This window comes from Polypterus senegalus, chromosome 1 (genome assembly GCF_016835505.1).
Source record: "Polypterus senegalus isolate Bchr_013 chromosome 1, ASM1683550v1, whole genome shotgun sequence".
NCBI lineage: Eukaryota > Metazoa > Chordata > Cladistia > Polypteriformes > Polypteridae > Polypterus > Polypterus senegalus.
Window position 1 is genome coordinate 330,480,770 of NC_053154.1, and position 17,525 is coordinate 330,498,294.

The 17,525-nt window shown below is 39.2% G+C and overlaps 1 protein-coding gene across 5 annotated transcripts in view; it reads left to right on the forward strand.

The window, feature by feature from the left end:
• Positions 1-352: 352 nt before the first annotated feature.
• Positions 353-17,525, forward strand: part of ppp6r3 (protein phosphatase 6, regulatory subunit 3) — a 136,427-nt gene continuing 119,254 nt past the window's right edge. For 3 of the 5 annotated variants that reach the window (XM_039738043.1, XM_039738056.1, XM_039738063.1), the window contains exon 1: positions 683-1,038. The gene's annotated coding sequence lies outside the window, so the exon portion shown is untranslated. Of the gene's footprint in view, positions 372-682; positions 1,039-17,525 lie in introns of those variants that run through there. The other 2 variants (XM_039738049.1, XM_039738052.1) reach the window with 2 other exon arrangements.

Genomic DNA, 17,525 nt, shown 5'->3' on the forward strand with positions numbered 1-17,525 from the left:
GGGTGATAATAACCAAAACAGTAATGCCAACAACAACAAAAACAATAATGACGATCACAGTAACAAATCCGGCGTTTCTCCGCTACTTTCCAGCCAGACGTCTACAGCGCATCGGATTAACCCACTTTTTCGTGGAGCGTGAAGATTTCGAGACGAACCCGCCCACCTTACTTTTTAATTGGCCTTCATTCATTGGCGCTTCTGCCGCCCCCTCCTTCTCCGTCGCAAGTCATTGGTAGGCCCACCTGTCACCTAAACAGACGTAATGCTGTTGCTAAGGCGTTCAAAACAATTGAGGAAAGCTTTGACAGCGAATCCAAGAACGAGGTAGACGGGGCGGTCGAGGTTGGACGGCTGATGCAATTATACATGTAAGCAACAACTTCCAGTGTGAATCTTTTTCGTTTCGTTTTTTGTTAATGCGAAATACAGATTTATATCAGCATGGCTCGTCACAAGCAGAAAAAAGCAACACATATATTTTTTTTATGTTTTGATTAAGCCATACCCCTTGATTGATGCCGGTAGTGGCAAATCATTACCCGGCGAATGGCCGGTGGGTGGGTGTTAACAGGCGCCATTCCGGCTCAAACGAACCCGTCAGAGCCGAGATGGCAAACACCGTGACACAGTTTCGCAATTAGCCGGTTTCCTGCATCCCGCTAGTGTCCAATCACAAAGCAGCTAGGGTGGGCGTTACTTCTGCGTGATTGAATGAGAACAAACCAGACTAATCAAACCGCATCCGGTGATAACTGACATGAACTCTCTCCAATAATAGCCTTCCGTTTCAAGTGAGTGACAGACCGCGTAGTTTACTAAGGTGGAAGGGGTCGTTGAAGTTGATATAGCCGCCATCTTGGAAAGTCCGGTTCGGTGATGCATCTTTTCCCGCCTGTAAAGTACCTGCTGTAAACAATTTCTTTTCTTCGCACTCACCGGCATAAAGTCCCTGTGGTAGTTTTACAGCCTTTTACAGTTAGAAGGGAAGACTTTAAAGCTGCATGTCACGGAGCGGGCGGCACGTTCTGTTTTTCGGTAAGACACTCTTTCCAGTTCTTGTTTTTTGCACCGAGTTGTTCATAACTCTGCGCAGTGTTTGGGAGAGTCGGAGTCTCCTGCGCTGGGGTTCTGGGGCAGTTCAGCCCCACTTGTGGCCCGCTAGCTCTCCGCTCAGAAGTGAAGTTTTCCTGATACGCAGTGAAGTTGAAGTTCGTGTGCTCGACCGCCAGCGAGTTGAGAGGCGCGTGCAGGGAGCCACTTGACAAGTTCTTGTTTTGCTTCTTTGAAACTGGAAGCGCCGAGACAGCGGGGAGCTCGAAACGTGTCTGCTTTTGCCGGTGCCGAGACTTCCAGCTCGAAAGAACACTTTTAGACACGGCCTGCTCGTTGCGATTATTTGTCCGAAGTTTGAAGCTAACTGCGTCTGCGATTCTCGGGGATCTAAAGCGGGCTGTACAGGCAGATGCGTGTCTGAACAAATGAGCGGCAGGCTGGGGCGGCTCTTCGGTCCTTCTCGTCCTTTTCTTTCTTTGGACGGAGTAAGTGAACTGGTTACCTCAAGTTTAAGGGGACTGTACTGTTGTATGTGGGCCTACGGCCGACACGAAGCGCACATTTCTGGGTGTCACCTGCTGTTCTCCGCCCCTGCATTAACATTTGTAAACATTTGGACGAACTTGCTTTGAATTCGCAGCCACCGTGAGCTCCGTGTGAGACACTTGGCAGGGCAGCGGAGATGGCCGTGTCCCCGTTTACGCAGTCGCATCCCCTTGTGTCTGAACAGTTTTCTTGCCTAAAAGCTTTGAATGTGTGCCGTCCATTAGGGCAGAAGACAGTGGGGCGGGTGCGGATCAATATTCGGCAAGTCCTGCTCCCAATTTTCTTTTTAACTTTCACCTTGATTCTTGTATTGTATAACTTCGCTTCAGGCCCTCCCACGGGAGGCTTCAAAAAGTAAACAGACGTTATGGTACGGTGTCTGACTCCAACTACTGCATGGCATAGAGAGTTCCATGTAATGACTAGATAAATAGGAACTTTATTAATACTGAAGGAAATTGCAGGGTTGCGGCAGCAGGCGAAAGTAAAGTGCACGTATAAATAAGGCTTGTGTGTAAGTACATTGACCAAGCGTACGTGTTTACTGGACTGTGTGTAAAGTGATTAGAATTGCACACACTTATCAGTGAAAGTCCTGCAGTACAGAATGTCTGCCATCAGCACGGTATTTTGTGAATCTCCCCTTGGGATTAATAAAGTATCCATCTATATCTGTCTATTGATGCATTGCTGCTTTGTCTTTTAAATTGTCTACTAGACCAGCTTAGTGCCCTTCAGCACAATGAGGACACTGGACCTCCATATTATAGAGAGCCTGTTAGACCTGAGGAGAAGCTAGGGTGTGATTTTTAAACAGAAACCGAACATCTCGAGCCAGCATAATACAGTTCAGGGCGATGTGGGGCTGGAGCCTAACTCCGCAGCAGCACTGGGTATAGCGCCGCAATCAACCCTGAGCAGGGCCCACTCGTGCCATTTGTGAATTGTTGGTAAGTATTAGGGAAATGGTGGAGTGAGAGCATGCAGGCACCACATGGCCAGCAACCGACCGTGTGATTTGAGCCCAGGGCACTGTAGTTGTGAGGCAGTAGTGCTCGTTACTGTCCTGCCCCACGGCATAAACATGTCAAGAATAAATATATTTGAAGCCAAACATAAATTGAATCAAGAGAAGGAATAGCACTTTTATTCAGTCTGATTCAGAGATATAATTGACAGGTGGATCTTCAGCCTCCGTTCCAGTACAGCAATTGAGTAATCTAATAAACTAACCAAAGGATACATTTCTGGAGAGTAGGTGCCATCGAAGTAAGCAGATGTTTCACAAAATGAACATTAAGGCCTTTAGGTAGTAAGAATATCTGAGTATATATCTAAGAATATATGAGTGTCGCATGTACGCTCTTGTTCAAACTAATGTAATCTTTCTAATACCACCTACGTACACCACATTAAGAAACTTTTACTTTCACCTCCATAACATATCCCGTGTTCATTCCCGTATCTCCTTTTGTAATGCCGAGAAGCCTGTCCATGCTATCGTCACATCCTACGTCGATTATTGTACCTCACTACTGGCAGTTGGTGACCTTTCAAATCTTCTATCACAGCTCCAGGTAATTCAAAACTCTGCTGCAAGAACCAGCAACAGCAAACACATCGCACCCATCCTGCTTCATCTTTACTGCCTTACAGGATTGAATGTAAAATTGTGTCCTTAACCTGCAAAGCTTTAAAAGGCCTCGCACTGGACTACATCAGTGACCTTCTCCATTGCTCTGCTTCTGTTTGCCCCTTGAGGTCCTCCGATTTTGGCATTCTTGTGCCCCCTCACTAACTTGCTCTCAAAGGGTGACATGGCCTTCAGTTGTATAGCGTCCGGACTTTGAAATGACCTCCCAAAGTTAATTAAATCAGCTGACTCAATTCATTCTTTCAAAAATCAAGTGAAAACTCCTCTGTTCAGGAAGGCTTTTAATTTAACCTAACATTCCACCCCTTCTCTTCACCTCTCTGTCCAGATCCTCCAGATAATTTGTGTGTCTTATAACACATTTTACGTTATTTGTTCAGGCTTTTTTAGTTTTTGAGTTAGTGTTTTATTCTTTTTTTTTTTTTTTTTTTGCTGTTTATGCGGTTTATTGTGTTGTATTTCCTTTATTTGTCTGCTCTAGTGTATTATGCAGAAAATATTTGTATTCAATGTTACATATGCCCTGCTGTGCTTACTGTCACCCTGAAGTGCCTTGAGCAGGGGAAGGCGCGATATACATGAAATGTTTTGGATAGTAATAATACATTTTGAGTTGGGTGGAAGCTCATGTTTCTTAAAAGAATTACTCACCTAAAAATGTGTTTTAATTTGTTAACCTATGCTGTGTTGTTTGTAATGATGTCTGAGAAAAATCTTTAACCTCTTATTTTTATGGAGAATGGCGATAAAGTTCATCATACAGTAGGCTTTATTTGGGACCGATGCTGTAGAAACAACTAACAGTTTTACTGTCATTTATTTAGCAGACATCATTATGTAAGGTATCTTAAAAGGATTAGAAAGTGCAAACGTCAAAAGCAACAGACAAGATAAAAATAAATCAAGAGGGAGTTGTGCTCTTACTAAATAATTACACCTGCAGCTAGGCTAAGGCACAGATTAGTATCCTGAACTTTGTCAGTCCAACAGCAACTGTTTTGTACAAAAGACGTTAAGCAGTTCCAAAATATTTCATGAAAAGGTGCATCTTCAGAAGACTCAAATATAAGTAAGTTTGGCACATTTCAAATAGAAAGCAAGATTATTCCACAAATTCCAAAAATAGAGAAGCATGGTATAGTCTTGGCACATCTGGCAAGGGGCGAAATAGTCTGAGGCAGAATGGAGTCTTCTTTAAGGGGCCATCTAGAGAGACTAAAGACTGGAGATATTGAGGAGCAAAAAGAATATTTGCCAAACAATCTACCCAATCATCGTGACTCATCGTGTCCCAAACGCATGTGGTTAGGATTAAAATATTGTTAAATAGGCTACTTCCTAAAAATCCTCTTGGGTATGCCTAAACGAGAAGGCTCTTTTAAGTTGAAGACCCACCTTCCTCCTCATTCATTGGTCAGGACTCCTGTCCAGTAACCACTCACTCCTTGGTTACTATAACTCTTCATGTCCTGTGTGAACATTGCAAAGTATGATTTTTATGATGTTTAAAGTTAGAGAAAAATGAGTGAAAACACAATCGGGTAAAAGACTGTCTGCTATTTATTTGTGGATATCAAGAATGCTTTCACAAGTGTGCAGTGTCACAAACTGGCATTGCCAAACCCAGGCATATGGCATTGTGGCTTAATGAACATCGAATGAGGGTATAGGCATTTCTTGAATTCAAAAGCTGCATTTCGTATGAATGCACCACCGCACCATTCACAGGAAGGGCACTGTGAGCATACCGCGGGATATCTGGCGTGTTGGTTATGTGACAGGAGTCATGTGAGATTGGATTTTATGGACATTTTGATAATGTTTGTTGTTGTTACCAGGCAGGACTACAAACCAGAGAGTGAGGAGCGAACACCGGTCCTTAGTTCAAAAGACAGTTTTCATTTGAGCAAACTCCCGTTTACAGGAGGATTTTATTTAACGCTGTTTGATCCCAGATACGTGTTTGGGATTTTCTGAGCAATATGACTGGCTATGTGATGTGTGGATTATGTAATGTGAGTAAAGAGATTACGTGGATGTTTTGATATTCTTTACTGTTTCTTCATTGTTAGTCCTCAGTGTAGCCTAACGTGTCAAGAACTTTATCTGCTTAACCTGCAACTGCTGAGTGCTTTGAGTAGTGAGAAAAGTGCTATATAAGTGCAAAGAATTATCTGTCTTCTCCATAAATATGTGATTACATTTTTGTGGCCATAACTGCAAATAGTGCAGGGTAAGCAACAGATTAAACAAATGTACAATATTTGGGTGGAGTGGTCCTTTAAGTGAACTTGCAAGAACAAGGAAACAGGGTGTGAACATCTCAAAGAAAGTTCTGAATTGTACAACTCCTCATAACCAAGGCAGCCAAGTATAAATATAAAGGACCACCTGTAGAAAGAAAAGGTCAGTCAGGAGGAACGCAGTGGCTTAATATTTCAGCATTATGGCAACTCTAATGGGCAGACCCTGCAGACTTACTTATTTCATGTGAAGGCAGTGTGTGTTTATTTACTGTCTCTCTTTGGACTTTATGAAATGTACCGTTAGATGAAATTTCTTTTTTGTGTGTGTGTTTTATTATTGCCATTTGTAATTTGTGTTTTGCAGCATTTTATCTAGGTTTGCGTTTTTTATTTTTATTTTTAAGAAGTCCAATTTACCCTCCAATTTAAACTGCTGTCAGACTTACTAAATGTCATCTCTCAATGCACACTGACTGTAGTTTGTGTTAGGAAATTAAATTACAAAATTCTTAAATTGGGCTGGTATTGGGACTGACGTCCTGATTCGATAATCGATTTTATCTTGACTAAATTAGTGTACATCAGTATATTTGAAGTGGTGGCTTTATTTATTTATTTACAGGTTACTTAACCATGTATAGAGAACATTAATATATTGTGACAAATTTCAGTAACATTTTATTTGAAGGGTGTCTGCATAGTGACTTCATAACATATGCATAAGCATAAAATGACATTCAAGAAGAAATACTTGATTAGTAAAGCAGTTAAAATCAGTATTTTGAAGATGTCAAATATCTTTGCTGTTTAAAAAAATGAAAAAAAAATTCATAACACTGCACTCTGTCAGAGTTCACCATAATTTAACTGACTTATGTATCGCCACATCAAAGTTCACACACATTATGGTGTGGTCCTTGTTTTAATAGTCGGTGGCATCTACTTGAAAAAACATCTATATTATCTTACACATAATATTCTAATCAAATATTGCCCCTTTAATAATACATTTTATTCAATAACCTATTTAAAGATACAGCGAGAAGACTCCTCTTCAGTTGCTGACGTGTAGCAGTCACATTGATCAGTCTCAAATTTGTCCTCTCAGTTCCTCCTCAGACAAAAAGGAAGCGTTTTAAAATGAGGTTCGAGTGCTGGTACTTGTTGACCGCAGTGGTGGATGAGTGGAACATAAAAGGAAAAAAACCGGCCGTCGTGACTCTCAACTCCGTTAATATGATCTGTGTGGAGCAGCCTATGGGAGATACTTCATTCCAGCTGCTTTGTGCACTCGCTCACTTTGGAATCACAGGCTGCTCTGAAAATTCCATCAATTGCCTGTTTGCTTGTCAGGATGAGGCACATTGTAAACTTTTGTTACTGTAGCGGTGCAGCTAGACATGCGCTTATAAAGAAGTAATGTTTATTGGACTTGCTAATCACACAAACTTGTGATTGATGTTGCCACGCCATGGATCAGCGCATTGGAAATACCAGAAAGATTTTTGGAACAGTAGCTAGCCAGCCATCTCAACAGCTCTGTATATACTGTAGGTAGCAAAGTTGCTCATGGTGTGACTGGAATGCAGTGCGCTTTGTGTGCAACACATCCTCCACAAGTGCCCCATCATTTCTAATGTAGTGACATGTCATTTGTCACATAGGGATCCACTGCCCTGGATGTTCAGCTGTCGCAAGTTAAGGCTACTCTGTCTTCTGACCTGAGAGACATGGCGATGCTTTGCTCAAGATTCTCATAAAGCCTAGCTGCAAAACTTGACTCATTTGCTTATTGTTTGGTATGGTATACCGCAGTTCGAAAGCCCTCATTTTCAACAATGATGTAGGGTCTCTTTACAGATTAAAAACTGCTACAGATTGTTATTTGTTTGGGTGTAAGGCAAATTAAATGGAAGTTTGGAGCAATCTGCCGTCTCCAGTGTAGATAGTTTAGGTTCTACTTGTTTGGATGTCAACTGAAATTATGTTTATGGGTAATGTCGAGATAAATGATGTCTCAGATTTGTTGTGTTACAACTATTTCTGAACTGCACAGCTTGCATATGTTTTTTACTGACCCACTGTTTGAATCCGCAGGGAGTCCATGCATCTGATTAAGCGTTGAAGGCACGGATTTCCCATGAAGATGCACCATTTTATGCAGTCCTACCTGCAGCCAGACCAATCTCATTGTATGTGAGGTCATAAAGTGCTTTTTCTGTAGAACGCATTAGTAATATCTACTGGATTGGATGCCAAAATTGAAGATAAACGAGAATCTCCGTATAGTAGTTTAGCAGGATAGAGATTCACACGATTGATCTTGAGACTTTAAGAATCAATTTTGAATTGTTTAAATGGAAAAAAAAAAAAAAAAAACGAATAATTGAAAAATCAGTTTTTTTTTTTTTTTTAACCTGGGCCTAGTTTTAAATGCAGTGTATCATTGAACTGGGAAGTATAGAAAGAAATACGATGGTTTATGTGTAGAATATCTTAATGTTTAATTTGAACTTTTATAAGAAGAAAAATATTTTTATCTTAAAGTTTCATATGTGAGAAAGATTACAACACACCTCGTCAGACTACGGAACAGTTTAGTATCTGTTTGAATGTCTAATACAGAGAATGTCTGAAACCTAAACTGTAAGGTCGAAAATATTGTCCTTTCTAATTTAGAGTTTTGATTATAAGACTTTTATCCCCACAGAGCTAATTTCCTAGTTGTCTGTTTTCAGATAATTGTTGAGCTAGGATTTAAAGATGTCCAAAGTGATACTTCATTACTCGGGTTTCTTATGCGTAAATGTTGTAATGAAATATTTGCAGGTCGCCCACAGACACATGACAGAAATTCAATTCTAGCCACAGATTAAGTAAATAATAACTTCATAATTTATAATTAAAACAATTGTCAGTATGAATGGCTGTTGAGTTACCAGATGCAATCAGTGCCTGGATCATGTGTTATTACTGATCCTGAAAAGGGACCGTGGAAGATGACTGAAGAGCTTTAATAATGTGGTCTACTTTGTCAAAGGCAGAATGTGTTATGTACGATACACACTGGCTGGCAGGTAGCTGTGCACCAGTAACTCGATTCACTCTGTAGTGCTTTGTGGTCCTCCACTGAGTAGGTGCCATACAAGATTGTTAGTGCAACTGTCAACATTGTTTAGTGTGTTAGAAGACCTTCGGCATTTCTTAGATGTCTAATGAAGTAAATGTGTTGGTGTGCCATTTTAATGGTTGGTCAATATACTGTATGTTGTGTTCATTTCAGGTTGTTGGTGATTCCAAGAAAAGGTTTAAGCTGCAGACGCTCTACACAGTGTTCTCCCTAATGCAGATGGCAGTATGGTCTCCATTCTGCTTTTCTGAGTCTGATGAGCTCCTTGGTTTTGCTGACACTATATGTAACAGTGAGTCCGTTGTTCTGGCCCTATTGTGTCAGTTGTGTCATCATGATAGAACAGGATCTGTATTCGACCATGCAGTTGTAGGAGAAAAAGTAGCAGAGCAGTGGGCCCGGGACCTTTCCCTGTGTGTTGCCTCTATGAAAAAATTCTTCCCATGTTTTTACAAAATCAAGCTCTGTAAGTTTGTCGAGCGATCTTCTTATTTAAGTACACCCTCCTAACTTCATATTGTCATATTGCCTTAAGTCTTCCTTTGCCTATGGAGAACACATTCATCTCCTTAAACCCTTTCTTACTGCTTATACTGCACAATACCAGAAGTTGCTTACTTACTCTCTTCTGAAATTTTTGTTGTGCTTTGTTTCTTCTTGGAGTGTGGTAACTAGAACTATACCAGATATCTGTACGGTTTAGACATCGCTTCACAACTTGCACTCTACCTGCTATAGAATCTGCTTGAGAAGACTTGAGTGTCTCCTTTGGCTCACAGCAACAGCAACTTGCTCGTTAAGTTTTTTTTTTTGCTACTTACCTGTGACTTACTTGCACAGGCTTGTCATTCTCTTTATATTTGCTATAATTTCCATTTTTATTGTCTGGATAACTTAATCATGAGGACATTTGGTTAAAGTCTTATTATATGAAGTCAATCTTTAAATCGCAGCTCTTTGCTTTGTTGCTGCCCCTTGTATACATTTCTCTTTCCCTTTATCATAAACCTGTAATTAGTTTGCTGTGAAAGTACACTATTTTTATGCCTACTTCTCCTGGATTGCAAATGTGTAGCCCATATGCATCCCAACCAGGGTTGAATATATCAGATTGTTTTCAGGGACAATACCGATCACTAATAGCGTTACTGGATCAGATGATACCAGTACTGATTCAGATATTTTTTTTTTCTTTATCTTTAAAAACTTTTACACTAAGTTCCTGCTTAACCAGTCCCAGAGAAGCTTTATGTTGTATATTAAAGTGTTAACTTTGGTATTTGTATAAGTAGACTATAGACTACTGTTTGTTTAATAGCAATATGAAACTATGTAGGCTTATTGTTCACTGACCACAAAATAGTAAAACAATATATTTATATAAAATTCCAGTTAAAATGCATACCTTTTTAACAAATATTTTTTCCACATTTTATTAATCTGTAATGTACTTGGATTTAAGGAAAATGTTCTCGTAATTACAAGAACGTTATATTGTTTAATTTCTTCTGTAATGTACTTATCTAGAACAAAGCTTACTTTAAAATGTTTTCACCATATGTGTAACAAAATAGACACACAGATTCAATTAATTTTGCAGTTAAATTCTGCTTAAATGTTAATACACTTGTACTTATAGGTTTTAATCATTTATTGTACCTGTGCTTGCTGTTCAAAGGTACATTTACTATAATTACGGATTGCTCTAACAATATGTTTCCAAGCCTGTTCTTGCTTAACGTCTGCATTTCTTTGCAGAGAAGATGATGTCTTTTGTTAGAATATCAGGTATAATAAAAGAAGAATTTTATTTCTCATCATAATCTGTAATTTCAGAAATACCTCCTGTAGTTCAGGGCAGATTCCTATTAAAAAAAAAAAAAAAAAAAAAAACAACAAAAGTTGTTGGTTGAAAATTGTGGTGACTGCATTAGTTCCTGTGTCGAGTGCGTAAAGGTACTGAAGCTCTCGCAAACTTTGTTTTTCTCTCCCTCATTTCGAAGTGGAGAAACGTTGCAACTCTGGCTCATTTTACACTTCCAACATAGACAGACAGTGTTGCCAAAGTGTTACATCTTTTCATTTTCACTTTTTCGGCTTGTAAAACATTTTTTATTATTTATGCATTGTGTGTGTGACGGTTTGTATTGAATTGTAAAACATGTCAAAGACGTTCCCTTTGAACCAAAAAGTGACATTGTTCAGTAGGTATAGGCAACGTACCACTTGACATGTCATACACAAAGGAAAAAAGGTAAAGGTTGTTTCTTTACTTTGACACAACTGATTGTTGTGGCTCTGCATGGGAATAAAGTTTACCTTGCAGATGCATGCTGGTGTGGCTCTTCGCTAACTTCACCACTTGAATATATGTCAAGAGTGGAAAGGTTTATAGGTTGGGCATGGTTTTCCCTTAAAATGTACGCAGTTGTTGAACAGTTTGGGTATTTGTGTGTTTGATGCTCTTCAAACACTTTCATGCGCTTTTAAAGAAGTGGCATTCGGATAGTTTTCAAAACCAATGAAGACCACCACACTTATCCAAGAGAACATCAATTTGTCAGTGAACATGTAGTAGAAATTAATTGGAAAATATTAAAGAAATAAATGTGTTTTTAACTAAGACCTCTTTGAGTCAAAAAGCAGGCCGGAGGAAACTTGCTCATGCGACTTTTTAATTTCTCTTTATGAAGAGGGAGCACTCTGTTACAGCAGTCAATTACGGAATAGATCCCCTAACAGAGGTGTCATCAAGTGGTCCCAGAACAAAGACAGAAGCTCATACTTATTGACAACTAAATTTACTTAACTGTGCTGAATTAATCCTGAAATTTACTTTGATTGGTTCTTTGTCTTACAACATCTGAATATGTGCTGTGATTGGTTGTTTGCTTGCACCATCAAAAACTGACTTCTGATTGGTTCATTGCCATATATACACAAATTAAAGTCTCAATTGTAATATTCTTGTAAAATATTTCTAAAGTTTAGCTTTTACCCTTATTTTATGAAGTTTCCTGTGTACGTGACAAATACAACAGCATGTATTTCTATAGCACATTTCCATACAAACAGTGTAGCTTTCACACATCACGGTGTTTAGATCAGGTGGTGGTGGAGCAGATCTCCACCACAGAAAACCAGAAAAAGAACAGAAGAGAAAGTAGTGGTTAGTACGGATTACGGAGCCACCATGAATAATAATAATAATTCAGTGCATATACAGAATATCAGGGTTACACCAAAATGAAGCTGTGAGAGAGCCATGTCAACATAAGGTGGTTTTTAGCAGTTTTTTTAAGTGCTCCACCATATCAACCTGGCGAATTTCTATCAGTAAACTCGTATTCCAGATTTGAGGTGCCTAACAGTAGAAGGCCGCCTCACTGATTCTTTTAAGTTTTAGCTCTTGGAATTCTAAGTAGACACTCATTTGAAGATCTAAGGTTACGATTTGGAGTATAAGGTGTAAGACATATAAGATGGAGCGAGATTATTTAAGACTTTGTAAACCTTAAGCAGCATTTTAAAGTCAATTCTAAATGACAGGTAACTAGTGTAGTGACGCTTGGACTGGGGTGATGTGCTTAGATTTTCATTTCTGAGTTAAGATTCTAGCAGCTGTATTCTGCACTTGTTACAGTTGATTGATGTCTGTTTTGGGTGGTCCTGAGAGGAGAGCGTTACGGTAACTTAGTTGACGGAAAACAAAAGTGTGAACTCATTTCTCAGCATCTTTCAATGACCTAAGAGGTCTAACGTTTGCTATGTTTCTTAAGTGAAAAAATGCTGTCCTAGTGATCTGATTAATATGTGATTTAAAATTCAGGTCAGAGTCAATAATTACCCCTCAATTCTTTACCTCCATCATGACTTTTAAGTTTATTTCTAATAACCTCATTATATCCACTTTTGCCAGTTACTAAAATTTCTGTTTTCTCTTTATGGCAAGTCTTACTGTGTCCATGACACTTGGTCACTTCTTTAACAACCTAAGGCATTTTGTTCTGTTCTCCATGATATTTCTAAGACAGATGCTTTGTATTTCTTTTAATGTAGGCTGAACACCCAAAACTACCCCTCAGTAACTGTATTATGTCTTGATTGTTCTCTTTATTCTCTCACACACATAAGCAGATTTATTAACATAGAAAGTATGAGTTGTGCCCCTTTTTGCTGGTAGCTGAGAACAGTGGCTGCTTTAATAGTATTGGCATTCTCTGCATGATCCCTTAGCCTCTTGCTTTGGTTAAGAGACATGTTGAATCTTATTGACTGTAACTTTCAGAGTACAAACCGCACATGATGCTGAACGTGGGCCTACATGGATTGAATTATCAAAGGTTGTGGTGTTTCTTGTATGTATTATCGTTAACTTTTTGCTGAGAGTCATCAGGTCTACATGGTAGCAGCTAGCTTCTCAGGAACTGTCAACTCACATACCTGGCTGGAAAATGCTGTTCTGTTTTATTTATGTGTTAGTTTTTAATACAGTTGGCGTCGTTACCCCATGAAAAACATCAGCAAATGGTTGACTGACTGGAAATGTCTTGTTGCCTACTAATACATATCGTCTGTTGGTCGTTCGTTCTTGCTTTGTTTTTCTGTTAAGCTGGTTCTTGTTTTAATTTTTTATAGAAAACTGGTTATGCCAGTTCTTCACAGAATGGCGCTAGATTTTGGAATGTTATAAGTATTATACTCAACTAGTAGTTTTCTAAGTCAGTGGACCTCCATTGTTGTGCCAATGGTTAATTGGATGCATCAAAAGTACTACGGAATGAAGTACCTTTCTGTGTACACTGTGTGTGCTTTTTAACTGTTGAACATGCTACATGCAGTCCATGATGATGATGATGGTGTGAAAGAGATGGCTGCAGAACTCGGTATTAAAGTGGTATTCTGTAATACTACAAAGGTGGTGTAAAGTTGATTCATTTAAATCTTAAAAACCGCTGAAAAATCTTAACTGTGCATTTGCATCAAAGCCTAAAATTAGTACCTTCTCAGTATACATTAGATTTAAATAAATGTCTGCCAAAAAAAGGTGGTTAACTACTTTGACTGAAGCAAAGGCACTATCCTCTGAAAAATCGCCTTGACTTCATTAGTTAACATGTCTTGGTTTTTTCTTTTTGTATTCCCTCTTTTTCGTTCAATTTTTTTTAATTTCAAAGGTGCTTCACACTGACCGTTGATTGCTATTGCGAAATGAATAGCTAATATACAGGCAGACTGCACTTTTGGATTTTTCAAAATTGCAATGTAATGAACTGATGTGAAAGCAAGTAGTGTAATCATTTTCTGATTTATTGTTGCATGTGTCACGTCCGGTCTGCTGGAGTGATCGAGAGTGCCATGCAGTATTTTCCTCATTTCTAACGTGTTTATTTCACCAACAAGACTGCAGACAGCCTTCATTTGCATAAACTGGCATGCTGCATTTCACGGTGTGGTTGCTGTCAGTGCTGTGGCACTGGGGACTTAATGTGTTAATAACATATACGCAATTGAAAAAATTTCATGTCGCCAGATTTCAATCAAATCTGTCACTACATTTTTGAGATTTTAAATGGCTTGAAATGTGGCGCAATACCCAGTTCAGTTTGAAATGCACAAAAAAAAAATGCCCAAAATATTAATGTCAGTGTCATAACTTCATCTTTCTGATGTTACGGTTGTTTATAAGATTCTGAATACATAGTTACTTACCATCCAGTCTTTCTGCTATTTTATTTAATTTGTTTTCTTTTGCACATAGAGAGATCCACTCATATTTAGCCCTGAAGTCAGACTTGGCATTAGTAGAGCAATACAAAACAATCTGCAGAATGTCAAATCAAATATGCTAAGACAAATGTATATCTTTAAACTTTTTTTCATCCATGCCGTAATGTTTTCCATGTGAGAGTATCATTTTGTGCAGCTTTAAGACATTTGAATAGTGAGGAGGCCATAAGTGTGAGTATAGTTTATCCTTCTACATTCTCCGAACTGTTCAGGTTTGGTCAAGTAGTCCCAGTGCAAGTGTGAGATTGTCTGTGATGAGCTGATACCCTCTTCATGTCTGTTTCCTGCATTGTGCCCAATGCTGCCAGGATAGGCTCCTGCTCACTGCTCCATGGAGTTGGAACAAGTGGGTTTGAAAATGATTAGGACTACTATTGGTTTGCCATTTGTGGATTCTTAAAGACCATAAGGGAAAAATAAAGACGAACTGTGTTATCATAGGAAAAGGAATCCTACAAAATCCTGACTTTTCTGCTGGAATGTCCTTTTCAGAGTTAGATGGCTGTCTTAGCCGTGGGTATATCTACCAATTTTCTTGAAAGTTATCCTTGAGTATTCTTGATTTGTTTGTCTGTGTTACTGAATTTACTTTTCAGTTTCAGGTGGAAAAGCAGTGGGCCCACCATAAACATTTTACTGAAGTGACGATTGTGTCAGTGAAGCCACAAATTAGCAGCAGTCAGTTTGCCAAATAAAAAGGAGCAAAACTGAATATGAATTCACTAAAGAATCCAAGTCAATTTGTTGAATTTTAATTTTGATTTTAGCACAAGAATACAGCTTGTTTTGTGGATGTCAATTTAAAAATGTTTAGTTGACTCTCTTCTAAAGCTTAGCTTAAACAAAGGGCATCATCGCTTGCCATGTTTTCGACTCCAGCTGTGTAGGGCATAGCTCCTCTGAACAGCTGAATTCTGCAGCTCCTGCCAAGTTCGCTAATATGCTTAAGAAAATGTAACAATGAATGAATTACTCAATTTGTAAATAAATCGGGTGCAATTATAAAATTGTAATTTGAAAGACTTTGAATAGATTGCTTACTAAATCATGTGGTAAAAGTTAGAATTTGTGGGAGTTACTTAATTTGTATGGGTTACCCGCAGTCCTGTACCACATTTTAGGCCATGTAGGGTGTTTAGCTTTTCTATTGTGGGTTTGTTTGTTTTTTTTTTTTAAACCTGAATATTGATATATTAAAATATCATTTTATATCAAATACCTGCTGCCAAATTTGAGTTTGTCTAAACTGAAATTTTGACTGAGCGATATATAGAATATATGGGATCTCAAATGAACAGATACTTTTGGTACCAGGTGATCACCAAAACCTAACGGATCAAGCTTCTTTCAGCATTGGATATACTGAATTCTGGTCAGAGTACTGCACTAGTGTGACTGCAAATGGAATAATTACTCCAGATGACAAAGTAATATGTGCGAAAAATGTGGATAAGAACTACATAAGAATGGTCATGGTGATGATGATACAGCAGCACATCATCACACATGTCAAAAAGAAAAACGGAATGTCTGGAAATACTTTGTCTTCAAGTGCGTGACTACAGGAATCCTGATGAAACACAGACACAGGTTTTCATGATTATGACTAATTCCATTTATAGGGTCATTTTATAAATGGCTTCATGTGTGCTTTGTGAGCATAGTGATATGGCTGCTCAGCTGTGAGTTTTAATTGTTAAACTTGTAGTGTCATGATATTGTGAGTGGAAACCAAATGATGGCAAGGTGAACTGCTTTTTAATTGCGCGTTCTGTACAGACCTAGGAAAGGAATCGAGGCTTTGCATTCAATTTCTGATTACGTGGAACACGTCCAAGTATGTGCTTTTAGCATCCATCCGTTTTCTTACTGGTTTATACAGTTTGCAGTCGTGAGGAACATGTCGTATGCACAGTTACCAAAACAGGACTCTGTCCACTGCCAGTGTCAACAGCTGCAGCAAGTGAAAGTCGAGGCAAGTTTCAGGCAACGTGGCTCTTTGATTTGCTTACCATGGTGATGAAATGAGCTGCACCACTCGTTAATACCAAAATAAAATTTATTACAGTGCATCTGTAAAGTATTCCCAGCGCTTCATCACTTTTTCCACATTTTATGTTACAGCCTTATTCCAAAATGGATTCAGTTCATTTTTTTCCTCAGAATTCTACACACAACACCCCATAATGACAACGTGAAAAATGTTTACTTGAGGTTTTTGCAAATATATTAAAAATACAAAAACTGACAAATCCCATGTCCATAAGTATTCACAGCCTTTGCCATGAAGCTCCAAACTGAGCTCCGGTGTATCCTGTTTCCCTGATCATCCTTGAGATGTTTCATTGGAGTCCACCTGTGGTCAATTCAGTTGACTGGACATGATTTGAAAGGCACACACCTGTCTATAGAAGGTCCCACAGTTGACAGTTCATGTCAGAGCACAAACCGAGCACGAAGTCAAAGGAATTGTCTGTAGACCTCCGAGACAGGATTGTCTTGAGGCACAAATCTGGGGACGGTTACACAAATATTTCTGCTGCTTTGAAGGTCCCAATGAGCACAGTGGCCTCCATCATCCATAAGTGGAACAAGTTCAAAACCACCAGGACTCTTCCTAGAGCTGGCCGGCCATCTAAACTGAGTGTTCGGGGGAGAAGGGCCTTAGTCAGGGAGGTGACAAGAACCCGATGGTCACTCTGTCAGAGCTCCAGAGGTCCTCTGTGGAGAGAGGAGAACCCTCCAGAAGGACAACCATCTCTGCAGCAATCCACCAATCAGGCCTTTATGGTAGAGTGGCCAGACGGAAGACACTCCTTAGTAAAAGGCACATGGCAGCCCACCTAGAGTTTGATAAAAGGGACATGAAGGACTCTCAGACAAAATTCTCTGGTCTGATGAGACAAAGATTGAACTCTTTGGTGTGAATGCCAGGCATCACGTTTGGAGGAAACCAGGCACCACTCATCACCAGGCCAATACCATCCCCTACAGTGAAGCATGGTGGTGGCAGCATCAGGAACTGGGAGACTAGTCAGGATAAAAGGAAAGATGACTGCAGCAATGTACAGAGACATCCTGGATGAAAACCTGCTCCAGAGCG